The 27018-nt window shown below is 47.2% G+C and overlaps 1 protein-coding gene across 5 annotated transcripts in view; it reads right to left on the reverse strand.

Moving 5' to 3' along the window:
• The window catches only part of Pdzd2 (PDZ domain containing 2), a 385871-nt gene that overhangs the window by 357810 nt on the left and 1043 nt on the right, over positions 1–27018 (reverse strand). The window lies entirely within an intron of this gene.

Below are 27018 nucleotides of genomic sequence, written 5' to 3' on the forward strand. Positions count from 1 at the left end.
CAACTCGGACTTGGGAAAGTCACCTCCTCTACGCAGGCCTCCCTGTGATGTTTGAGTGAGTAGCAGGCCATTTCTCGGGCCCTCACAGTTCCCCTCATGAAAGGAGAGCAGTCTGCACTGAAGGGAAACAGGGCATGATGAGCAGCGTGCAGTCTCCCTACCGCTGACAAAGCATGGTGGGTTATTTGGGCTCAAGGCAGCCATCTTGTATACTGTCAGAGAGCCAGTAGCATATTTGGCCTCTACTCATAACTACCTCAGCACAGCCAATACTGATGTCTCCAGATAGCATCAAATGTCTTCTGGGGCAAAAACCGTCAAGTGGAGGTTTGATTCCTCTGTGGCCTGCAGACAAGGGCAGGCCATGTGATCGAGCCCTAGGCCCATATCAGGGAGGAGTCGTACTGCCCATTTGCCTTGGTTGGCCTGATTTTGGTTTTCTTAGGCTACCAATACTGACGAGAATATTAGCTCTCTCAGCCATGTCTACCTTTTCTCTAGCGAGCGCGTGCCTTTCTCGCTCATCCTTCACTCCCTACTACACTTCATTAAGGAGCAGGCCGGAGGAAACAAGCAAGCATTTGCCGCAGAGCTAGGATTATTTCTGTTTTCCCTGGTCTATCATTAGCCACATCTGCCTGCAGATAGGATTGATGTTTTCAAAGCTCATCTACTCACAGCTCCAGAACATAACCCTCGCCACGGTCATCACTATCTCTTTATGACAGTAGAAACAGCAGGAGATCCAGACTCAGATGATCCTGACATGCAAATGCGCCATAGAGTCCCAGCAAAGGCAAACGGCTTCCACAGATTTATTAACAACAGTGCTGCTCTCAACTAGAAAAAAATCGGATGGCTTTTCCGGGCAATGGTCAAGGTTGCTGTACAATGGGACATGAACTCCAACTGATCTGATGAAAGTCAGAGCACCCCCATGAGCAGACCATGCCTGGGGTGGGCAGCACCCAGGGTTTGAAGGAACAGAGGATGGTCTGATGCTCTGCCAGCTTCCAAATAGCTGTCTGTAAACATGGCTCAGGGTTGGGTGTGGCCATCAAGGTTGGTTGGGCTCATCGATTCTCCCTTTATATCAAAAACAAATTCCAGGGAAAGACCGGACAGCAGACCTCCAGAGCTACATGTGTTAGAGCAATGAGAAAGTCAATTTGCTAGACAACAAATCGTTCCACAGTCTTCCAAACCGGAGCAGTGCCACATAAGTACCTCTAACTCACAGCTCCTGCCTTCTAGGGATATACTACCCACCCTTCAAGAATGAGCACACTGACAGGGCAGGACCAACAGCATGATAGGGAGGACTACCGTAGTGATGGGGAGGACTGCCTGGGAGGATCATAGCGATAGGGAGGACCAATGGGGTGAGTAGAAAGATGGATGGGGGCTGGAGAGATGGCTCAGCGGTTAAGAGCACCCGACTGCTCTTCCAGAGGTTATGAGTTCAATTCCCAGCAACCACATGGTGGCTCACAACCATCTGTAAAGAGATCCGATGCCCTCTTCTGGTGTATCTGAAGACAGCTACAGTGTGTACTTATATATAATAAATAAATAAATCTTAAAAAAAAAAAAGAAAGATGGATGGATTGTCAGGGAGGACTGTTGTGGTGATGGGGAGGAGTGATACAATGACTTCTGCGGTAACTAGAAAGAATGATGGAATTATGGGGAGGACTACCATCAGGAAGGGGAGGACTGCTATGGTGATGAAGAGGCCTGCTTCTATGAAAGAGAAGACTGGGGAGGACAACTGTAGTTCAGATGAAGGAATATTCTATCCTTTCCCCCGAGCCTTAGTCCTTGAGTTTTTATCCTTTCTCTTTGGCTCTCCCTCCCCAGCAATCAGTGCCTATCTGACTCCTCATTGTCCCAGCCTCTGCACCAATGTCCCCTTCTCAGAGTAGCCTTCCCTCACAGCAGCCCCTCCATGCTACCTAGTCCTTGACATGTTTTGGTTATCTCTAAGAAGCCTTTGGTTCCCCTAATTTTACTGCCAATGCTTTCATTGGCTTCATGTCCACACCCCAAATGTGACTACCACGAGGGCCAGAAGCTTGGAGTCTGACCCCCCCCCCCCCCAGGCACACAGTAGAGACTCTGTCAATATTTAGCTCATGAATAAAGGTGCCTGGACTGCCTGGGTGGCCAAGAGACTGAAGGTTTGCAAATGGTGCTACCAAGAATGGTTCGACATGCTCAACCTTAAAGATTTACCTCATAGCTCTGTTTTGTTTGCCCTTGATGGCATCTGTGATTGTCTTCATAGCAAGACTGATCTCTTTTGGTACAACCAGACAGCGGCTCCAGAGAGCCAAGCCTTCAGGCTGAGGAGAGCCAATGGCAAATTCCCTGCCTCCTTCTAAATGGTTTCTGCCAAGTTTTTTGAGCACAGTTCACTGGTCTATTTTTAGGTAACTCCAGTGGTAATCTAACCAGTAAAAGCAGCCACCACCTTGTAAATGCAGGATCAGCAGGCACTTGCGTGTATGAACTTGTCAAAATAACTGCAAAAAGCACTTTTCCTGAAGATCACTAAAAATAATTAGAAGAAGAGAGTTTTTGAGTAAGGGGATAAGTTCGGCTGCAGAATCATATTCATTTCTTATATCCCACATGAAAACCTTTGCAATATTTGGAACATGAAGATACATTCCAAGATCACCTTGGCCCTGAAGGTTTCTGTACTTTGCCCTTCAACTTCAATGCCAGACTGGGGCTGGCTGGGTAAATAACTCCTCTGGCCCCTAAGCTAAGAACACACTACAGAAGAGCCCCCCACCCCCCATGGAAACACTGAATTCCTTAACCAGCATACACAAAATCTCCTGTTTTACTCTCTAGCCTTCCCAGCCGACTCATGAAGCCCAGGACTAGAAGTGTTGGCTCAGGAATGCAAGCAGCCTGCTCTCCCTCAGAGGTCTGCACAGCTCCCCTCCCACGGGCTGGAAGGTGCAAGGCCATTCTTCCCCATGACCTTAAGGCTTTCTTGCCTCTGTCTTCTGAGTGCTGAAGTTTACGACGAATAAAATTTCCATTTGATAAGCGCAAGAAATTACAGTTTGTCTTGAGAGATGGCTAGAACATACAACTGTGAACCGGGTCCAAGAAAGGATTCTGGAATAAATTTATCCCTAATGAGATGACTGCTGGGTTTGCAGAGGAGGGACAGGTGGTGTGGTGTTTTGGATAGGAAAGCCGCCCCTCCCCCACCCCGTAGACTCTTATGTTTGAATGCTTGGCCCACAGGGAGTGTGGTTTTGTTGTTAGGAGGTGTGGCCTTGTTGGAGTAGGTGTGTCACTGTGGAGGCAGGCTTTGAGGTTATAATTGCTCAAGCTATGCCCAATATGACTCACAGTCCCCTTCTGCTGCCTGTGGATCAGGATGTAGAACTCTCAGCTCCTTCTCCAACACCGTGTCAGTCAGAAATGCTGCCATGCTTCCCATCATGATGATAACGACTAAACCTTGGAAGCTCTCAGCCAGCCCCAATCAAATGTTTTCTTTGTAAGAGTTGCCTTGGTCATGGTGTCTCTTCACATCAATGGAAACCCTAAGACAGGTGGGATGGGAGGAAGGCCAAAGACCCAAGAAGGTGGGCGCTATTTCGAAGTGGACACGAAGAAGCATCCTAGAGAACTGAAATCAAGTCCAGGAAGGACCAAGTGCTAACGCCCCTGCAGACCCTCCTGAGGTTCCTCTCTTCAGTGTAAGTAGTGCCTCAAGTACCTCCCAGGAGCCCAACGGCAAAACCAGCAAATTCCACATGGTCCTGAGGTCCAGATAGTCCCTTCTATACAGCACTGACAGACCCACCACAGACTGCATTTCCTATCCTGCTTGCATCTAAGCAGGGCCATTTCCTGGGTGCCAGCTCCAAGCCAAGGCAGCTCAGAGACAGGTGTGACATCACGCCACCATCTCTCCTTCCTTCTAACAGCTAGAGGCTGCAAAAGATTTGCAACCCTGGTAAGGAAGACAGATAAAAGACCCCAATCTTTTAATTGCCATGCAGGAAGAGTCCACGTGCCAACACGAGCTCCTGCACAAGTTACTGTGTGAAAGAGAAGTCACTGTTGTTAGGTTCGATGAACATGAACCACACTGAAACTTGGTGGTTGCACGGTCACCACACCTATCGATACTCTAACACAACAGAGTAGGTACTGCTTACTGGTTCAATGTGGGTAGGAGTTGCTCAGATGTTTCAACACTGAGAAGCGCATTCATTAAATGGCAGTGGGGGTGGGGTGTATATATATGCTCACCTCCGTTTGTACACATATGTTTTCGAGCATGTGGAGGCCAGAGGTTGGGTGTTTCCTAACTCATCTCCACCTTAGTTTTTGAGACAAGGTCTCTCGTTGCACCTGCCTCAGCTAGATTGGCTGGCCAGTGGGCCCTTGGTGTCCCCATCTCTGCTCCCAGCCCTAGGATCACACGTATGTCTCTCCACCAAGCTTGTTAATTGTCCTGAGATTTCAAGTCAGATCCTCATGCTTTTCCAGTAAGCATTTTACACAGAGGCATCTCACTGGTCCTTAAATGAGTGTTTGTTGAATGAGAACAGTCCATTTTATTAGAAGGACTCAAATCCCAGAAAACAAAAGTTCACACAAATTCATCACCATACATACACGCTCACGCATGAATGCATGCAAATGAATGAATGCATGTATGCATCCACCCCACATGCACATGTACCCTTAAGGTCCCGCACCAAAATCACATAGGGTCCTGGCCAAGCCTACTCCAGCTAGCTCTGATTCATAGGACAGCAGAAACCATCCTAGAAACTGTCCTCCCAAGGCTCCGCTGCCCAGCATGGGTATCACACACCGCCAATACCGAAAAAGAAAATTGGAAAAGGAAAGAAAAAGTCATCAAGAAAAAGAATCCAGATTTCTCATGATCTCACCCATGAGTCAGATCGGCATTTGGGATAAGAAGTAACCAGCGCCGACCAGAACAGTTTGTCTGCGAGATGCCTGCCTGCCAGTTTCAACAGCAAAGAAGGCACACTTTTTAAATTGGCTTAAAAGGACAAACGGAGAGAGCACTTGTTTATTTTTCTTTCTCCTTAAAAAAAATTACAAGGTGAACGAATTTCTTGCTTAAAAATAGCCCCCTTGGAAATGAAACTATAATTTTCTTGTAGACGCTGAGTGCCAAGTATCTTGCCATCAGGGCAGTGGGGAAACATCTTGCAGGATGTCTTTGCTCTATGACCCTTGCATCTTCCTGGAGTTGTTCACCTATAACATGTACAGTTAGAATAGATAACTTCTGAAGTCCAAGAAAGACAGCTTTAGCGAAAAGGAACTGATTATTCTTTGCACATCTTGTAAATCTTTTACTATCCATAGAACTTATTCCTAACAGAAATGGTGGTATTTTTGTGAGCAGTTTAGTTTAGAGGGATTTATTTATCCAGAACTGATGAAGTCCAAGACACTACCCATGTGGCTGAATCTTTAGTCATGAGACGCGCAAGATGTGTGGACCCTCTCCAACAAATGACAGTACGGAGGTCCGAATGCCTGTGGTTCTCCCCTAAGTCATTACTGAAATAGTTCTCAACCTGTGGGTCGTGACCTCATAAGGAGTCACATATCACATTACATCTTATAATAGTAATAAAGTAACAGTTATGGAATAGCAACAAAATGACTTTATGGTTGGGGGTCAGCATAACATGAGGAGCTGAATTAAAGGGTTGTAAGCAACAGGAAGGTTGAAAAACACTGCCTTATGGGTTGGAAAACCCAGCCCCATGGGGCCGATAGGAGTGGACCTTTTGGAAGTGACTGGGTTCTAACAGCTAAACCCTCCCAATCATCACAGCTCTTCCCTAAAAGATCCGAGGAGCAGGCTAGCCCCTTCTATTTTCTGAGAACAAGTAAACCAACGCCTCCATCCATGAGCCGGCATGAACAACTGAGTCTAGTGGCAATGATCTGAATGTCTCAGGGACCAGAACAGCAAGAACTACATATTTGTGTTGTTTATAAGCCACATCGTTTACACTTTGACAAAGAAGCCCAAAAGGACTCAGGCAGGCAGTGTGAAGATTATGGCAAAACAAATTTTATCTTGTTGTTGTTTGAGACAGAGCAGTCCAGACTCAGCTCACACTCCTTACGCAACGGAAAGCTGGTCTGGAATTCCTGATCCTCCTCCTCCTTTCAAGTGCTGATATTGCAGGCAAGTGCATCCAGGCCTGGTTTTTCTTTCTTTCTTTCTTTCTTTTTTTTTTTTTTTTTGGAGCTGGGGACCAAACCCAGGGCCTTGTGCTTGCTAGGCAAGCGCTCTACCACTGAGCTAAACCCCCAACCCCCAGGCCCGGCTTATTTAGGTTTTGTTGTTGTTTGGACACAGGGTCTTGAACTCCTGCCCGAGCCTCTCGCATTCAGGAGTTACAGGGCTGTGTATGCTACCACTCCTGGCCGGGACATTTTCTTCTCTTATTCTAGTTTTGAAACAAAAGTACATTTTCAACCCAGGCTGGCCTCAAACACTCCATAGTTATGAATAACCTTGAACTCCTGGTTTTCCTCAAGCCTACGTGTGTGGCCACACCCAGCTGTTGTCTACCCTCACCCCTTCCTTTTTAATCCAGAAAAGAAGCTTTGGGAATTACAAATGACCATCGATTCCTTCTGAAAGTGAGGTAAGTAGGGCTTCACCCAACTCTAGAGAGACGAGGAGAGAGAGAGAAAGAGAGAGAGAGAGAGAGAGAGAGAGAGAGAGAGAGAGAGAGAGAGAAAGAGAGAGAGAGAGAACATGTGTCTAGATGAGAGACCAGGGTTGCTGCTATCCACTCCAGACTTTTGTCCCTGTTCCCACCCAGTTCCTCCACCAGCCCCCTCTGCCCACCGAACCCCCACTCCACTTGACATTTTTCACCTGGGCTTCGGAGAAAAGGAGAAAAGGAAGAGCCAGCTATTTCTATCTATCTTTAGGGTGAGGAATTATTGCAAACTTTAATTACTTGGGCCGTGGCAGTCCCTCAGGCCCACAGGCTGATCGAGCTCTCTGCACACTACAACAGTAATGTTAGGATCTGGTGAAGGAAGCAGAGTGACTGCATACTCGGGGTCTGTGAAAGGATAGGTTCTCCTTGACTGCTGAGAACACCGCTAATGAGGGTTATGGAAATAGCTACTCATAGCTGACCCGTGAGAGTCGAGCCTCGACAGCCTTGATTTCAGGGCCAGACTGCCCCCCCTTGTCCTTTCGCCTGGTTGCTGTCCTTTGCTGTCTCCAAGGTTGCTGTTTAAATCAGGCTTCTGTGTCCTACCAGTACAGTGTCTGGTCAAAAAAAAATGTCTATAGGCAAAAAGTTAAAAAGAGGCAAATATTTGTATGTGTATGTACATGCATGTGTATGCATGTGTGTATGTGTGTATGTATGTGCACATATATATTCCTTTCTATATTTGAAGTCTTTCCAGTATACACTATCATTTTCCTTTTTTGCCAGCTTATAAAGGAACCTCGTCAATATCACCACAGACTGTGTAGCCACAGCCAGAATCCTCTGAGGCTAGGACCTGCATTTAATTAAAACCCTTTTTCTTTAAGTAAAGCAAGAGTTAACCAATCCCCTCCTCACGTTTCTTCAGTGCCTCTGGAAAATAGATGTGGTTGTCTATAAAGAAAACTGCACCAAGTGTTTATAGAAGTGGGGGAAAGAGTAACATACAGTCACCACAGGGCCCCCTTCAAGGAAAACTTAGGTTCCAAATTTAAGCTTCAAATCATGAAATGGCTTCTTTCTATTATCCTCAGAGGCTTAATTGTACCAAGGAGGAAGCACACCCAACTGCATTCAATTGAACTGAAGTTTACGTCTACAAGCAAATGGAAAAGGAAACCAGTGGCTTCCTAAGAGGAGGAGGCCTTGGGAATAGCAGGTCTCGGGTGGCAGGCTATCTACTCAGTCAGATTGACTTAGAAAAAGTTCTTGTCTCTAAGCCTGTGACTCTTCGTCTGTTAAGAAGTCTGGCAATCCTTTAGAAAACCAGGATAAAGCAGTATATAGAGACAAACTTGGGAGAGGGGGATGATTTGGTACCGGGGTGAATTACGAGGTAGAGGCGCCTCTAGATGCTAGAGAGTCTAATCTTGGGACATGAGTTCACCGGTCCCTGCTTGGTGCCTACAGGAAAAGGCAGCAGCCAAGCTCTCTGTGTCTTTTGGAAGACAGAATAGAAAGGAAAGAATTCCTGACATAGGACTGCTTCTCCAGTCATGAACTTCAATGCTCTGACCCCTGTTCTCTCTTTTAAACCCAGAACAAGTCTTATACACTAAAGCCACTGCAATGCTTTATTATCACACAGTGGATTATAGCCTCAAATCAGTCAACTCAAAGTATGGGGAGTAATAAAGAGGTGAGTCTAGACTTCTCATTCAGAGGGGTGATGGTGTAATCTAGGTGTTGGCCAACCTGGGGGACAGGGGAAGAGGAACAGATTTGTGGGTGGAATGTGATAAATGGAGTTTGGGTCCCATTGCTTTAGAAGAGTCGGGGTTGCCCAGATGGAGACAACAGGTGGGTCAGAGCTTAGCAACTGTGTGTATGGCACAGATTTTGGAGTGACTAGTCCATAGATTGTGGATATGGTTTAAAGATTAGCCTCAGATTGCTGGGGTTGTAGGAGGAAGGCAGAGAGAGAGAGAGAGAGAGAGAGAGAGAGAGAGAGAGAGAGAGAGAGAGAGGGAGGGAGGGAGGGAGGGAGGGAGAGAGAGAGAGAGAGAGAGAGAGAGAGAGAGAGAGAGAGAATGTGGGGGGGGTGGAATTGTTCTAAAGCAAAGCACAGAATTCAATCAAAACAAGGAATGGAGGCCAGGCATGGTGGTACATATGCTAACAATCTCAGGAAGTAGGAGGTTGAAGAAGAGGGTTATGAGTTTGAGGCTATCTTGGACTATATAAGACCCTATCTCCAACAATGCACTGGGCTCTAAAGGCTGTTGCAAACACTCACTGAGACCTTTGTTGGAAAGGGCTTAGGCAGAGGTGGAGGAGACCAAAGAAAGTCCAGAGACAAAGTGACATAGGTGAATCCTAGAGAATGGAGACTCGTGGCGGATGGTGGTGTTGAGAGGCTGTAGTACATGAGGGGTTGGTTCCTACAGGTCAAGGTGGTGAGGGCATTTCACAAATGTGTGGGCTGGAAACCAGGCCTTGTAGAGTACCGAGGAATTAATGAGAGACTGGGGACTCAGGGACAGCCAAGGGAGACCAATTTTTCAAGTGACTTGGGGATTATGAATACAGGGCAAAGCAGTCTTAATTAAAGAGTTGGTGGCCAAGGAAATTCCCATCAATACAGAAGGGCTAAAAAGATACTCGTCATCGGTGATCCTGAGTGAAGCCAGAGGAGACAGTCCCCCAACTCTGTCCCCGCCCAAACCATGATCTGATGCAAGGAGATAGGAAAGCAGGCACTTGGGCTGGGTGTGGAAGTGCACAGTCTGTGATGTGGAGGTGTGGGGAAGGGGGAGGGGGAAGGGAGGGGGAGGGGGAGGGAAGTAGATTTGTATTGCTTCTCTCTCTAGAGGCCACACTACCACTCTTTTCTAAAAGGCAAGGTAGGAGGTGAAGGGGAGGGCAAGAGTTAGGGTGGATGCTCAAGAGTAACTGGTGTGGTCCAGGTGCAGACTGTCCAGTTACAACAGCAGCCTGTACATCTGATGAGTTTAGAGATTTACGCTACAACAGTTACACCAGTACAAGTCACTGGGTGGATGGATCTAGCAGCTTTAGTTTGGATTTCTGGTGTCTGGAGACCCAGGCTAGCCTGGAACCTGTTGGGATCCTCCTGCCTCTGCCTCTCAAGTGCTGGGATGTCAGGCACACACACCCGTAACCAACTTAGGTGGCGCTGGTTTGTTTGCTTGCTTGTTTTGTTTTTCTTCCATAGGAATGCTTAGCAGTCAGACTGAAAGGGCAGAAAATACAGTGGCTAGACTTAGTGTAGAGACATTGGAGGACATTGAGAAGGGGAGAGCAAACTTGAGACACTAGCCAAGAAGCTGATGAAGTGACAGTTCCCAGGGGCACAGGCTGAGAAGGGGCAAGGAGCTGGAAGACAGCCAGTTTCTCTCCTGGAATTCTCTCCCACTGGGCTCCTCTACTTTGGGCCCTTTGTCTGGATATGTTGCCTTCTACCTCAGGCCTCCCTGGGCAGCACAGGCTGGATATAGAATACTACAGTAGAACTCCATGCTGTGTTCCTGGCCCCACACACCTAGGACTGACCTCATTTAAGAGGCACACCACACTGGCTGCTGTTCAGACAGGCTCCTGGACATCCCACAATAAATGCAGTTGGTCTTCTCAGCCCGAGTGTAGGATCTTCACCCGAGCCGTTGGCTGACTTCAGTGAGGCTTGGCCTCCATTTCCATTCCAGAGCGAAATGAGGTCACTGTGCTTCTCGGATCTGGGTCATGAGCAAATGGGATAAACATGTCACCCACGCCTTTTTTCAGGTTGTTGGTGAAAATGTGGGAAGAGGAGGAGGGTGACACCAGTGCCAGAGCTGCGCCTGGGTCTTGTTCTCTGGAACCCTCTCTCTGGGTGGATGCCAATCCTTCCATCCTTTTGGGTACACAGCTGGTCACCTAAAGATCTCCCCCTGCCTCTGTGGCTACTGCTGGCCAGGCCCTGTTGCTGCATTCTGCCTGTGAAGCTATCCCAAAGGCTGGGCACAGTGACACATGCTTGTGATCCAAGTACTCCAATAGGAGAGGCAGGAGGATGGCAAGCTTGAGACTAACCTAGGTTACACAGCAAGGCCCTGTCTTAGACAAAACAATGAAAAGATAAAGGTATCAGTCATTCAAACCCTAGCTGAAAAGTCTGGACCAACAGCACCCCTGGGATGAGCTGGTCTGCTAACCTTTCCCCTTGGTAAGATACAATTCCCCTTTCTTTGCCATTTCTTATTCATTCACTACCAAACAAATTGAGATTGCTTTACAGCATTTCATAGCTTTATAACATTTCCTGTCTTCACCAAGATATCACTTTCTCTTAAACCAGGGCTTCAAAAGGACTTAAAGGTGTTAAAGGTTTAGTTTCAGACCTTCCTCCTACCGTAGTATATCAGGTTACTTACTCTCCCAGGCTATTGAAATGAAGAATGTCACCCAGATAATGTGACTCTAGTTGAAAAGTAACCCAGGAGGTGGGAGAGATTGTTCTGTGGTTGAGAGCACTAGCTGCTCTTCCAGAGGTCTTGGGTTCGATGCCCAGCACCCCCATAGTGGCTCACAACCATCTACAACTATAGTTCCACGGGTCCTCTTTTGGTTTGCAGACATACATGCAGACAAAACGCTCACATACATAAAATAAGTATAAATCTTAAAGCATGCGGCATAAAAAAAAAGGAAAGAAAGCTGCTTAGACTAGATGGATGGCCTAACAATGCCTCCATTAAGCTGTTTAGCAGAATCTTCTTAGCAGATCTACAGTGCAATTACAGTTCTATCCCTCTGCATCTGATTTTGGAATTGAGGCCAAATGTGATGCTGTTTGAGCTTTCTTGAGTAGATTTTCAGACACTGAAATCCTGAGGTCTGAAATGTATGTGTATGCACATTACATGTATGTTTAGATACATATAATATAGTTCCTTATACATACATATAGTTCCTTTTGCCTGCTCTCGGGACCCTCTTCCTCCTACTGGGTTGCCTTGCCCAGCCTTGATATGAGGGTTTGTGCCCAGTCTTATTGCATCCTGTTACACCGTGTTTGTTTATATCCCTGGGAGGCCTGCTCTTTTCTGAAGGGAAATGGAGGAACAGTGGATCTAGGGCAGAGGGGTGGTGCCAGGTGGGTTGGGGGTGGGGTGGGGGACTGGGAGGAGCAGAGAGAGGGGAGGCTGCAGTTGGGATGTATTGTATGAGAGAGGAATAATCTTTTTTAAAAACGATAAAATAAGGATGATATAGCTCAATGATGAACCAGAGTGGGAAATGGCAGGGTGCTAATGAAGGGGATAATCCCTCATCATGAAGGGTGTGGCATCCTTTCCCCCAGGCAACCTTCCTTAGATAATGCTGTCCATCCAGTAAACAGGAATGGTTAAGCAATCCATCAGCATCTACTTCCGGCCCACCACCAGGGACTCAAAAAAGTCCAACAAAATGGCCTGGTGTCCCTAGAGAAAATACGGTCTAGTCTGAGAGGAAGAAGGAAAGGGAACAACAGAAGACAAGATGTGGGGACTCACCTGCTGTACAGTGGGAGCTGGGTACCATGTGATGATGCCAGCCATGTTACAAGGAGCTGCCAGGCAGGGAAGAAAGGAAGATGCGCCTTCTCCTGAGCCTCAAGAGAGTGACAGAACTTAGACAGTGGGTAGGTGGACATGGGGTAGGGGCTAAAAATGTGGGGAGCTCACTCGGGCAAATGGAGTTTATAAATAGCCAGCATCAATTCCCTTCTCTTAAAAAAAAAGTCTAAGCTTAAGTTGGAAAGCTCCCTGAGAACACTGTGATGTAGGGCCCGTTCCTCCCAGCCCAAGTTCAGCCAAGGTTATACAGGGATGGATGTGCAAAACACTCACTTTAATAGGATGCTCCAATTAAAACCCTAATATGCTACCCTACACAGCGCCAGTTTTATTAGAACCACTCACTGCAATTTACGTTTCGAGATGAATGGATTTTCTAAGAATATAGCAGCATATGTCACAGACGTAAAACTCCAAGAAGGAGAAAAAAAAAAAAAGAGTTCAGATCACAAAAGTAGTTGGCAACCCGGGCTCCATATTGGAATCACCTAGGGAGCCTTGAAGAAAGATCAGGGCTTGGGTTGTACCTCGTGCCAATTAAACCACAGTCCCCGGAGCACCAGTATTTAAATTAAAAACACCACTGATTCTAATTCATCCTTTCAACTAATATTTCCTGAGTGCCTGCTCCTAGCCAAGCATCTTCCTAAAGGTTGGTGATGTAGCAATGAGTGAAACAGAACCCCCCCTCCAAAAATATAACATCATCGGTCTTCCGTTGCAATTAGTAGGCAGAAAAGGCAATTAAGTTAGAAACTTATATAGGAAATGAAGGCCAGGCAACCTCACAACAACACTGAGTGGGTACAAAAGACTTCAACAATGGATATCTGTATCAACCTGGAGAAAGCGAGGGAGAACTCAGCTATACACTAGAAGAACATGCTAGAGAGAACAGCATCATAGCCCTAAAGCACAATCCTGCGAGTGAGGCAAGAGCTGGCAGAAAGAGTTAACAGGTAAAGCCAGAAAGGGGAGGGACATAGTGGGGAAGCACCAGCGAGGGCCTGGTGGCCCTGTAGTGAGTAGGCTTTTACTCTGAGCAGAGCAGTGACATGGAATGATTTATATTTTTACTAGAATCATTCTGGATGCTCCATTGAGAATAGACTATGGGGAGGGGGGAGTAGCAGCGACTGGGAGTCTCCTAAAATAGCCCAGTTGAGAGATAAGGAGAACTTGGATGAGAAAAGTGCTGAGAGCTGGTTAGCTTCCAGATAGACTTTAGACGACCAAGTGTAGAAATATCATGAGCTGAGCATGGTGGCATATGCCTCTAATTCCAGTCTGAAGCAGGAGAATCCTGAGTTTGAGGCCAGCCTGGGCTACGTGTCAGAGAGAGAGAGACAGAGAGACAGAGACAGAGACAGAGACAGAGACAGAGAGAGACAGAGAGAGGAAGGGCTGGGAATTCAGCTCAGTTGGTAGAGAGTTTATCTAATGGCAAAGCCCTGGGTTTGATCCCTGGTACCACGGTTAACAGGCACAGAAGAACACACCTAAAATCCCAGTACTGGGCAGGTAGAGGGAGGAGGACCAAGAGTTCAGAGGTTACATAGACTGTCTCGAGACAATGAAAAAGGGAGGGAGGGGAGAAAAGAAAGGGGATGGGAGAGGAAGGAGAAGGTGGAGCTCCTAGGGAAGAGGATGGGTCATATGGATTAAGTAGTTACATATGGAAGCAGGACAAGATGGAGGATGTACTGGTGGGCATTCTTGACTTCCGGGTGCCCTTTAGAGCTGTCAAATGGAAGACAGAAACCCCAAATGTTCAGTCTTGGACTGCCCTGCATTACCAGAGGGATAAGGGTGGGGTGAGGAGGCAATCTTGACAATGAAAACGAATGCTGGCTGGCTTGCAAAGAAGAACGCCTGCAAACGGTGCCATTCAGAGCCAGAGCACCGCAGAGGCTACACTGGTCATGTCAAATGTGTCGAGCGGTCAAGCACCGGTCTCAGAGCTATCTCTGGATTTAGCAAATGTGGCATCATTAGCAACTTCCAGAAGAGCAGGTTATATGCATCTGGAGATGTGCTTCAATGGGAAAACACACGGCCTTCTAGACTCAGCTTATGGGATGCCAGTCTTTCTTACTGCGACTTAAGGGGTTCACACATACTAGATCTAGAAGAGATAACTAATGTAGTGACTAAGTAAACAGAACCGTGCACGTATCCACATAGGGCATTTGGAATATCATCTACAATAGATAGCATGGAAAATGGGACCTGCCCCACTTAAAGTGACTGCTGACGACAGGGTAGCTTCTCTGGCACATTTATCAGAAGGCTCATCAGCTGGGATATCAGAGCAGTGCCACTTCGGACTACAGCACCCTCGTGGCCCAGCTGTGAGCATCGGCCCCGTTCTTCTCTACCACCTTAGACATGAGAGCTGACACTAATTTCATTCCGCTTAAAAGAAGCTTCATAAAGAATGAATGACGGCTCAGTATTGACGCATGCTTGTGTCTCAGCAACGCCATGCAAATAGTCTGGGTTCTTTTGTCTTTCTTAATTAGGCTTTGAGTGTGCATGCATGTGTACGTGTGTGTGAGGTGTGTGCTTGTGCAGCCGTGAATGTGCCCTGGTGTGCCCATTGAAGCCAGTTCTCTCCTTTCATTAGGTGGGTTCTGGGAACCAAACTTGTGTTGTCAGGCTTGGTGGCAAGTGTCTTTACTGCCAAGCCATCTCACTGGACTTATGGTCAATGTTTTGATGAGCTTTCCGCTCTACTCTTTTGACCAATGCTGACCAACAGTGACTGCACTGTAGACTACAGTTTACATCCAGGTCAAACCACCCAGATTTCACTGAGGTCTACATATGCATTGCGAAATGGCAAGGAGGATCTTTGTGTGGGGAATGGGTGGACACTGCATATCCTTCTTGTCAGTCCGAGCCTTATTTTTTGAGAAGTCTCTCACTGAGCTTGGAAACCATCATTTTAGCTAAACTGGATAGCCAGTGAGCCCCAGGGACTCTTCCTGTCTCTGCTTACCCAGTGTTGGAATTACAGCACTCACAGTTATGCTTAGCCTTTATGTGGGCACTGGGGGATCGAACTCAGGTCCCCATGTCTGCACAGCAAGCACTTCACTCACTGAGTCATCTTCCCATCCCCTACCCAGAAGGATCCTAACCAGCTTCAAGTCCCCAGAAAATAAGGTTTTGGGGACTCACTATACTCTTAAAAAAAAAAAAAAGACAGAGTCTGATGCAATCCAGCTCAGCCTCAAAATCAGTAGCTGAGGATAACCTTTAACCCTTCATTTTTATGCCTCCTCCTCCTCCCACATGCTGGGATTATAGCGATGCAGACCTACATAGGAAGTCATACTATGTTCTTGATGCATTTTCTTTTCTCCTTCTAGACCAGGCGGGATACAAGGGCAAGAAAAAACTTACTTGGTATAGAAAGTTTGGGCTATGAAGGCAGGGAAAGACACAGGGAGTGGACAGTACTAGTTAGGCATCAGAGGAAGTGATGGTCCAGGGAGCGAGTGCAGGCCGTAAGGGAAGGAAGGGCCTGAAAAGCACCACTTTCTCTCTTGCCAATCTTTCCAGGAGGCTGAGTACTTTAACATATTCGATAATTCAAAGAAATCTGACTTCCATTTATTTCGTCCATGTACAGAACGGGAGGCATATGTAACATTTCTTTATGTGTCATGCATTAAATAAATATTAGCCGAATGAAAAGAAAGTAGAAAAAGTTGGCTTGAGGGCATCAAGGACAAGAAGGTAAGCCCTAAGAGAAAACTGGGCATCATGTTGAGAGGGAAAATGCTACCTCCTCCAAATGTTTGCTGTGCTTTCCCAGCATTCAATGATTTTATGGGCAGCTACCCTCCTCCTAGCTGCAGGACCTCGGCAGTTATAAAATTGGCATGCTGTGCCAAGACGCAGATCGGGAACAGCAGTTGAGAACATGTTATTAAAAAAAAATAGTAAGTCCAACTATCCTAGCCTGCAGGTTCCAGCGAGGATCTGAACCAACGGAATTCCAGAAGCACACCGCGATCCACCAAGTGAGAACTGTGGTAGGCGGTACCATTCCACATGAGAACAGCACATGAAATTCATCCTGGCTCCGCTGTGCCTACCCACCTGCCTGTTAACAGGAACAATGAGCAGCTCTTCTTTGGTCGATGCTAAAAATAAAGGGTCCTACCAATGAGTGGCACTTTACATGCACAACCCTCAGGCAAGCTCTGGTTACCATAGCAAATCCTACTTCCGACAGCAGAGGTGGGGTGCATGATGTATCCAGGAGCCAGGGTTCTGCCTTCCCACAGGAAAGCGGTTATATCTGCCACAAGTCCTGATCCGCTGCTGTAGCCCTCTCCATGAGGAAAGCCCAACCAATACTTATGGGTCTTGGACATGCTTACAATTACAGTTACTGTTTGCCTGAAAGAGTAGGGTTTCCTCCCCACTCCCAGTGTTGATGTTTACTTACTGGCATGCTGATGTAATTTTCGAGATTGGCCTTGTTTTTAAGTGGAAGTCTAAACTGAGCACAGCATGTCAGGCCTGTTATCCTAGCAACTCACAAGGCTGGGGCAACAAGCACTTGAGCCTAAGAGTTCAAAACCAGCTTTGGCAGCAAGGCAAGACTCTGTGGAAGGAAGGAAGGAAGGAAGGAAGGAAGGAAGGAAGGAAGGAAGGAAGGAAGGAAGGAAGGGGAGAAACTGAGAGGAAAGAAAGGAAGGAAGGGAAAAGGGGAAAAAGAAAGGAGAGAGAAAGAGTCAACAAAAAAGGGGGTGAGGGTAACTGCTTTCTTACCTGGTAAGAATGTGTTGTTCTTGGCTTCTTCCATGACTAGTCCAAAGCTGATGAAAGAGGGACCAGCCTTGTAGCAAGGCTCCACAAAGTAAGTTGTCCTTGTCTACCAACCTACAGGTGAAGTCTACGCAATCACCCAGGGCTCCCTCATCTGGGAAGAGATGTAGGGGCCGCAAAACTCCAAAAATACAGAAAAATGCTGATGCGTAAGGAAAACCAGACCAACAAAGTCCTCCAATCAGACCAACGAAGACCTCTGAGCCTCTTCTAAATCAACTGTCACCTAAGCCCAAGTTCTCATCCATGGTCTACACGGAGCCTCTGAGAAACTGGGACAGCCCGGATTCCAACACCCCCTCCCCCCAGGCTTCTGAGCTCTCCAGCTCCTTTGCAGCCTCTTGAGCTCAGGATGCTGACACACAACACCACTGGATGTAAGGATCCCTCCTGGTCATCTCTCCCTTCCCAGTAAGGCTTCAAGGAAGGCATTTTAATCCATCAAGTCTCACAATGGCTCAGAAAAAAGTCTTGAGCCCAAAAGTCTTGAGAGAAAGCAAAATTAACTTCTCTGCTTCTGGGGCTTACGTTTCAGGCCAACTTCTCAGAGAAACTGAGAATCTGAGCTTGAGACTTCTTCCCTGTGTATTAACCATCTGTGACAGGAAATGAACTTTTAGGAAGCTTGGAAGTCTGGAGGGACTGCCAGGATCCCGGGCCAGCCCTGCTTCTCAGAGACTTATGTGTAGAATATGGCTGAGGCCTCCGGCTTAGGAGACACGGGGATCTAGATGGCAATCTAAGAGGACATGTCTGTGGTCTCCTGTCACTTAATCTTCCTGAGACTGAGGACACTTAAGTGTTTCACGTGTTCGACAATTGAGAGCGTGGTAAGGATGGAAAGACAGCTCCAATGGGCATAAATGTCTCTATGGCAGGACTGCTGCTGGCACTTAGGATTCATGAACAAAGAAAGGTCTTTGCTTTAAGGAAGTTTGTACTCCAAGAGGTGATACAGAAAATAAGCAGAAAAAAAAATCAAGGCTATGTTTCAAACAGGAATCATGTATGGAGCCCCAGGAGGTCCCATCTTATACAACAGACTTGTGAAGATCTTAGGGAAGAAGCTTTGAAAAGTAGAAGGGCACAGTGCATGATGGGACATGGTAGGTTCCAGAACTGAAAGGACAGAAGTTAGGCACAGACAGAAGACAATGGGTGGTAACAGTCATTACCATTGATCCTGTTCAAACAGTGAGAAATCCCCAGTCTTAAGCTAGGAAGTGACATGATTTGATGATGTGTCAAAGATTGTCCTTTTAGTTTTTATTATTTGATGTATATATATGAGTGTTTTGTCTATACATGTATGCCCCTGTGCCATGTGCATGCCTGGTGCCCTGAGAGGCCAGAGAAGGACATCAGATCCCTTGAAACTGGAGTTACAGATGGTTCTGAGCTCATGGAGAAGCCCATGCTAACATTCCTTTGCTGATATCAGAAGCTAGCCCTTTCTGGTTTCCAGTGTGGACTGAAGATGGCCAGTGGCTCTTCAGTAATCCTCCAGACACTCCCACTAGGTTGGGACTGTTAAGGCATCCAGCTTTGTGGACTGAATAGCCATTGAATCTCAATAGTCCTCAACCTCTCCACTGCAAAGACAGCCATCGATAGACTACCAGGTTGTGGTGTTGTATAAGCCAATCTAAGAAACATACTACACACACACACACACACACACACACACACACACACAGAGAGAGAGAGAGAGAGAGAGAGAGAGAGAGAGAGAGAGAGAGAGAGTTCTGTTCCTCTATGGAATCTTAACTAATACAATCTGATTGTCACCAAATTCAATCTCAAGTGTCCTTGGAAAAGATACAAACACACACACAGGAGGTTGCCATGTGGTGACAGTGGCAGATAATGGGGTAACACAGCCTTAAGAGATGTCAACAGAAGCTGGAAGAGGTGAGGCGTTCTCCCAATTTGAAGCCTTTGGCAGGAACACAACCCTGCCAAGAAGCTTGATCTCAGACTTCTAACCCCCAGAACCACGAGAGAATGTGTCTCTGCTGTTTTAAGGCACCAAGCTTGTGTTAATTTGTGCTGGCAGCCCTCAGAGCAGTAAAAGGATACACCTCACTGGATTAGTATGAATTGAATAAGTCAAAATGTTATAACATGTCTATCACAGGGCTTGCCAAAAGTGAACATTAGAATCACCTTAATTTTTACCATGCCAGATCCTGAAGAGCAGGATCACAGCTCGTCTTAGGATATGCTCATGCTCAAGGTAAAGATGGCGTCCAAGAAACTGGGCAGGTGAGGGACCAAGTGGTAGAGGAGCGTTCATGCACCAGGTGTGTCTCTCTGGTGCCAAAACTTGCTGACTGCTGCCCCACAGCAGTCGCCAATAGAGCAGTCAATCAGCTTTACATCTGCCCAGGGTTTCTGCCATCAGTATTAGATCCAGAGAGGGGTGAATACAATCTTTTCCGGCACATTCCTTTCTTCACGCTGTCTTACTGCCTGCTCTCTCATGAGAACCCATGCTGATGAAGACGCTCGGAGCCTATTTTCCAGGGACAGTGGGGACAGCTGTTTCTTCTTTGAGCCTAATGATATTGGGAATAACAATGGCCAGGGCAGGGTAGGAGTGGAGAGTGGGTTGAGGAAACCGTGGGGGGAGAGCCGGGTCGATTCGGCATGCTGAGTGACTTTGTAATAATATCTGCATGGCTGCTTTAGCCTTGAAAGTTAATTTCCTTACCCAGAGACCCATATAGCACAATCTAGTTTTACCCAAATCTCTATAAAATACACTGTGCCAAATGGGACAGGGCACAGGGACGTGGTGGAGAGGGCATTGGGAATGAACTGAAACACAGCTGGAATCATATATGTCATTAAGTGTCTATTGGCCAACACACAGAGGCAGAGTTTATTGCCGTCTTGTCTCATTAACCTTGGCTCCATTTTGATCTTCTTGGGCGCAGAGACGGTAGTGCTGGAACACTTGGGAAGAGTTGCTGATTGGGTGTGTTCACTTTCCTGCCAACCTGAATCCTGTGAGGAGACACCTACTGTTCGCTATACAGAGGGGCAGCTTGTGAAGACACTTCTGGTGGCTGCGTCACCGGAACTCTTCAAGGGAGGCTGCGTTATTGGGTATTCAAACATGCTCATGCCAGTCCAAGATGTTACAGTTAACTTAAAAAGCACTTGTCAGTCTGCTCTCCAGGAAGAGCATTGTGTAGAACATCAGAATCACGGTAATAACCCAGCATATTTAAACAGGCTGAGCCAGGCTGGCCTTTGGTGAAGAGTCACAAGTTGCTGTTTATTCTGTCTCCCTGCTGAGGAATTCTTACATCTCCTAGGGCAACTGTAGTTGAGCAGGTCCCCTCCCGTGAGCGTCCTCCTGATGCCCAGAAACTGCCCCTACACAGAAGCCTGATTCCCCGCCTTCCTTTCCCTCACTGAGAATACCGGCCTCCAAAATTGACCTCTTGCTTACCTCCTCCCAGCTCAATTCAGTGCCTTAGTGAGCAGGTGCCAGCCAGGAACTGACTTTGGATTTACACAGCATTGAGTATGTCCCTGCTCACGGTAGGAATTCCCTTTGGCATGATCCGAACACCATCTTTATTTTTAGCAAAGCAGGACGATCACTCTTCCGAGGTCAGAACGACAGGGGACTCGTGTTTTAGTTTGGATGGTTCTGTTGAGGTAACAGAGTGAAGCCAGCCAGTACTTCCAAAGTCCAGGTCCTAGAGATGCCCAAGCACTGATAAAAATGAGCCCAGGAACAGATCTGCTCAACTCCATTCCCACTCCTGCTAAACACCTCAGAGGACCCAGTCTGGGATCCTCTATAAAGGACAAACATGCCACAGAGGCTTTCTGCCCAGGAAGCTGTCAATCCAGCATAGATCCTACACGAGAAGGCCTCAGTTTATGTCAACCTTTAGGCAAGGGAGCGGCAGATTATCCTGTTCAAGGATTTGTGGAGTTTGTGATTCCTTTTTATCCTTCTGGAGGGATGCAGACACTTCTAGCTGCTCCTGACGAATTTCGCCACATTTTTACTATTATCCCACTCAAAACTTGCGGAAATTATCTGTGCGAAATAAGTTCACATTGTACACAGTGGTTCCCCATCCCTGCTTCCCCCAAACCTCCATGTTCTAAAAGTACTTTTGAGTCACAGAGAAAAAGATCACCTCCAAACAAACAACCTGAGGAAGGCTTCTGGGGCCAGATGTTCACTACTCTCTGATTTCGTTAGACTGTTAGAAAGAGTTAGGAATCTTACGGGGTTTGTTTTGTTTTGTTTTGTTTTTTATTGTCTGCAAGTTTCTAGCCAGCCACTCACTCTTGATGTATTCAAAGAGGTAGCAAAAGCAGGGACCATCCAGGACCTGATGGGGAGGGGGGGCTGGGTCAGATGCAGACAGTGTCACCTGACATCTGAGAGAGATAAAGCCCCCAGGTTGGTCTCTTCCCAGGGCAACAAAGGCACCTATGTCTTGTCTGCACACCTGCACCTAAGCCAGCCGATTCCTTAGCACAGCACAAGGAGCCTCTGCGACCATTGAGTGGGGACAGGCTGTAAACACATGGTGTTCTCTGAGAGCACATTTGTCAACAGATTATAGACCCCTTTAGTTCAGTCAGACTAGATCACATGACCTGCCTGGCTTCAAACGTCTATCAACCCTGAACCGAACTCTAACCCCACCCCACCCCCGCCTCATTTCACCAATCCAAGGATTTTAAAGTTTTAGAATATCATAAAATACATATCTTTTAATGTGCAACTAATGCATAAACCCAAAGGGCAACATGAGCCAGGCATGAACAATCCAGGTAGAAAATAAAGAATGAGAGAAAAAAAAAATCAAGGCTTCTATTTCCTTAAGAAGCACTCTTCACATTTCTCCCAGAGTTAAATTAGTTCGGCGTACATCTTGGGAGTGTTTAGTAAATAAAGTTAAGTGCTCCATTTCTCCCCGTCTTCACTAATCACTAAGAATATTTATTTCATCTCTCTGTGTGTAGTCAGAGATCCATTACTAAAAGCGAGGTGTGCGATGCTTGCTTACTTCTCCATCTCCCTGCATCTGGCCTACTTGCTTTGGAATTGACAAGAGTTTTCTGATCAAGCAAGAGTGTGCTACAGTTCTAGCTCCCGCTGGGGGACGGAGGGACTACTCTTTCTTTCCTGGGCCCCAGGAACTGGGAGGGATGCATCATCCCCCTCCAGATCACAGGGGACAGGGCAGATCACCCTTGCTTAAGCCCAGCAGCTGGACCTTTGCTCAAGGGGGACATCATGGAGCCACTGCTGTAAGGCGGCAGATAAAAAGGCAGGCATCCCAAATGGTTCCTTAAGATCAGGACATTGGGAGGGCAGACAGCGCAGGGCAACCTAAAGCGCTTCATCCGTCAGGGAAGGAAAGCTCCTCCAGGGAGGCTGGAGAGATTATCGGTTAAGAGTACTGACTGGTCCACCAGAGGTCCTGAGTTCAATCCGCAGCAACCACATGGTGGCTCACAACCATCTGTAACGGGATCTGATGCCCTCTTCTGGTGTGTGTGAAGAGAGCTACAGTGCACTTATATAAATAAATAAAAATAAACAAACAAACAAACAAATAAATCTTTCAAAACAAAAACAGAAAACCTCCTCCGAATACGTTCAGTGGGAATGGAGAGGATTTTGGAGAGAGATGTATTCCCCTCTAACCAAGCTGTTCCAAAGGGCCCAGGGCGTACCGGAGGCCACCATCTGGGGACTTGCACACCTCAGTACTTCTTTGTACACCTCTTGAAAACAGCTTGTGAAGGAGCTACTCCAAAATTCCAATGGTGTGGAGTTCTCTGCATTGCTGAAATTCCAGCCAAGCCCCCTCCAATTTAGGATTCCTTCTCCTTAGCTGCCTCAGAGAGAACCAGGCTCACCTCCCAGGGCTGGCTGTGGTAGCACACACAGTTCCTCCCTTTCAAGCCCTCTCGGCCTAACCAGGTGTCATAGCAGCTCTCAGCATCCCTCCAGCATCACTGAGGATTGATTCCACTATTCTCCTGGCTGGGGCACTGCAACCTGTTCTTTCCAGTGCTCCCCCAACCTCTGCCTCTCTCCTCACAGAGAAGACAGATGATAGCCATTTTCTTTCCTTGTGCATGTTCTCGATTGTCTCCAGACTCAACCTCCCCAAACATCCCTTCTTTGTGTTTTCCATTCTCTCCCAGTTTTTGGTTGCTTTCCAAACATGCCTGAGGAGGGGACCTGGGACCTCGTCCTGCATATACCTTCCTTAAGTACCACTACCTGCGCCAAGCTCGCCTCAGTGAAACTGACACTTGGTAGGCCTACTTTCACTACCTATCAATCATGTTCTTTTGCAAGCTCAGTGACCATTCTGTACATCAGTGGCTCTCAATCTTCCTAACGCTGCAACCCATTAATACAGTTCCTCATGTTATAGTGACACCGCCCCAACCATAAAATTATTTTTGCTGCTACTTCGTAACTGTACTTTTGCTACTGTTATGAATGTTAATGTAAGTATCTGTGTTTTCTGATGGTCTCAGGCGGCCCTTGGGAAAAAGTCGTTCAACCCCCACAGGGTTTGAGACCGGAAGGTTGAAAACGCTGCTTTAGACTGCTCTCAGCCTCTGCGGTGGCCTTTCCTTTCCATGTCTCTGGGCATCGGTTTCCCTCACATAGGCTTTTCCAATACCAGCAACATGCTGTGCTCAGCCTCCTACTGGGCGCTCTGGGGACATTGCTAAAGCCAGAAGAAAATCTCCAAGAGATTCAGCCTCCTCTTGGGTTTGGCTGTGATCTTCAGTGGGCCCTCCTTTGAGATACTTTTTCCCCTTATGATTGGTGGACCCAGACCTGGGCCACCTTTAGATGAGGATGCCCCCTCCACCAAGATATGACTCACCCAGGCTCATGTGATCTAGGTCAAGGGAGCATTTATGCCATTCTCTTGCCAGCCCACTAGGAGCTCCCACTCAGGGTTTAGAGACCCTAGAGTGTATTCAGCCTGGGGTAGTTCCCCTGGATTCTTTCATGGTCTAGCCTGAGGCCACTGTTCCAGGTCTAGTGTGGGAGGTCTTAGAGAAACAGCAGGGCAGCCTGATGAACAGATCCTCAGGCTCTGCAGAGAGCAGGCAGAGAAGGAAGAAGCACCATGAGGTCTCCCAGGAATGGTGGCAGAGTCAGAGAGGAGGCCCTGTAGCTCGATCTTAATGAAGAAGAGGTTTGTCAGGATCATCAGAGAAGAAAGGATATTCCAGGATTCACCACCCAGAGAAAACAGCTTTGAAAGGCAGCCACCATAGCAGTGAAGGAAAGACTATTCCTGGACTCATCTGTGGTGTGGTGGGTGTGGTGTGGTGTGTATGTGTGTGTGTGTCTTTGTGTGTCTACATGTCTTTCTCTGTGTGTATGGTTTTGTGTGTCTATATGTGTGTGTCTCTCTGTGAGTCTCTCTCTTTTTTTCCGTGTCTCTGTATATGTCTCTCTCTTCTGTGTGTATGTGTCTTTGTGTGTGTATGTGACCCTCTCTGAATCTGTGTAGTTCTTCGTATGTATCTCTCTGTGTGTCTGTGTATGTCCGTCTCTTTCTCTCTGTGTCTCTGTGTATGTCTCTTTCTTGTGCATGTATGTGACTCTGATGGTTCATATATGCTTGGCCCAAGAAATGGCTCTGTTGGAGTAGGTGTGGCCTTGTTGGAATGGGTGTGTCACTGTGGGCGTGGGCTTTATGACCCACATCCTAGCTGCCTGGAAGTTAGTCTTCCACTAGCCACCTTCAGATGAAGATGCAGAACTTTCAGCTCTTCCTACACTATGTCTGCCTGGATGCTGCCATGGTCCCGCCTTGATGATAATGGACTGAACCTCTGAACCTAATTAAATGTTATCCTTATGAGTTGCCTTGGTCATGGTGTCTGTTCATAGCAGTAAAACCCTAACTAAGACAGACCCTCTTTGTATCTCTGTGTGTTTGTTCTTTGTGTGTCTATGTGTATGTCTGTCTGTCTTTTTCTCTCTATGCGTGTCTCTGTGTGTATGTCTCTTTGTGTGTCTGTCTCTCTCATGTGTGTAGGTATATGTACTGGATAATGTGACAAGAGAGAAATGTACAGTTGGCTAGGTTTGAAGCTTACTCCATAAGTCCCCAGGGTCTTGACAAGTTTTACAGGAAGTAGTGAGAAAAAGAAGGCTGGGGGCTGGCTAGTTGGCTGGCTTGGGTAAGGGCCCTTGCTCTGCAAGCCTGTCCACCTGAGGTTAGTCCCAGGAACCTGTGGCCAAAGTAAAGAACTGACTCCACAGAATGGTCCTCTCACTTCTACACCTGAGTCATACACTCACCCACATGTGCCTACACACACACACACACACACACACACACACACACACACACACACACACGTAAAGTCTGGAAGGTTTTTCCAGACTGCTGTCTTGTCAGATGTTAAACCCCAGCCTCCCTAACTTGGCTCACCTACTTGTAGTTAGAACCAGCATGCGGGCTTTGTCTCTGCTCTCTGAGTCCCACCCATCCCCCACAGTGGATGACTCTTTCCTTTCTACCTCACAAACTACCATCCACCAGCTTGGACCTTCACTGCCTCCCCTACCATCACCCACAAGAATCTTCTCATTAGACTCTCCGTCTCTCCTCTCTCCCGTCTCAGTTCTTTCTACAAGAATTGCCTGGAAGCACATACCTGATCACGATAGACCCTTGCTCAAAAGTCCCAAATATTTCCCAACTGTCTGGAAAACTAGATTCATGTGGGTCAAAGCTCAGCCTCTGATGCCACGGAAGAATCCTAAGACAGGATCCACCTTTCAGCACACACTTCCTCCCCTAGGTGCTCCTCCACAAAGCTCTCCGATCCCCACAGTGATAAGGGGGCTTTGTTCTCCTCCATACCCCTGAGATATTTCATTTGGAACATACTTAAATTAGTCATTTAATTATGCCTTTATTCCTTCACACACTAAACATCGGGAATTTACATTAAGGCCAGAAAGGCACTAGCTTGTATCATCGCTTTCCAGAGAGGGCTTTCCTGCTACACTGAAACGCTTGACAGCAAGGACAGATCCTCTACGCACTTCTCCCTGGAACCCCTAGACCCAGCAAACCACAGGTGCTCCAAATGACTGAAATGAATAGAGGAATTATCATACGTTTCCTTAAATAGTAAACTGCTGTAAGTGCATCCAAAAATCAATTTCAGTGATAGATTTAAAGCGTGATTCAATATTTTTCCAGGCGCTTATTAACTGTGCCAAGGGGGACGCATTTATAGACCTCACATGGTTCCGACTCTCCTCTCCTAACACCTACCACCCCATGACTCCTACCCCGAAACACGGTGCACAAGCTCACACCGTGGTGTAGCTTTTATAGTAGCAGCAGTTCCTGGCTCATCCTAGTGGAAGAAGAAATTCATGTAGCCAGAACAACCACCCACAGCCAGGGGTGTGCTCTGAGATATTAATTCCACCCTCACAAGCAGCCCTCCCACACCACACCTGCCAGCATGTACCTACCTGGCTCCCACCCAGAAGTCACGGGCCAGAAAAAGCTGACCCAGTAGAAACAGTGGAGACCTACCCCCCCCCAAGCCGGGAGCAGAGATGAGTGTGGGAGACCCCCCCCCCCAGTCAGAGAAGTGCCCTGAAGATTCAGGGGTGTGTCTGCAAGAGGAGCTCACTTTCTTTCGTCACTCCGCAATCACTTACCTGCAGGAGCCTCATCGTGACTTGTCAAGCAAAAGACGTGTAAGAGGCAAAACCGAGCTTAGGCCTCCACAATGCTCAACCTCCAGTCCCAGTATATGCTCTGGACTCTGGAATGCCC

The sequence above is a fragment of the Rattus norvegicus genome, chromosome 2, assembly GCF_036323735.1.
Source record: "Rattus norvegicus strain BN/NHsdMcwi chromosome 2, GRCr8, whole genome shotgun sequence".
Classification (NCBI taxonomy): domain Eukaryota; kingdom Metazoa; phylum Chordata; class Mammalia; order Rodentia; family Muridae; genus Rattus; species Rattus norvegicus.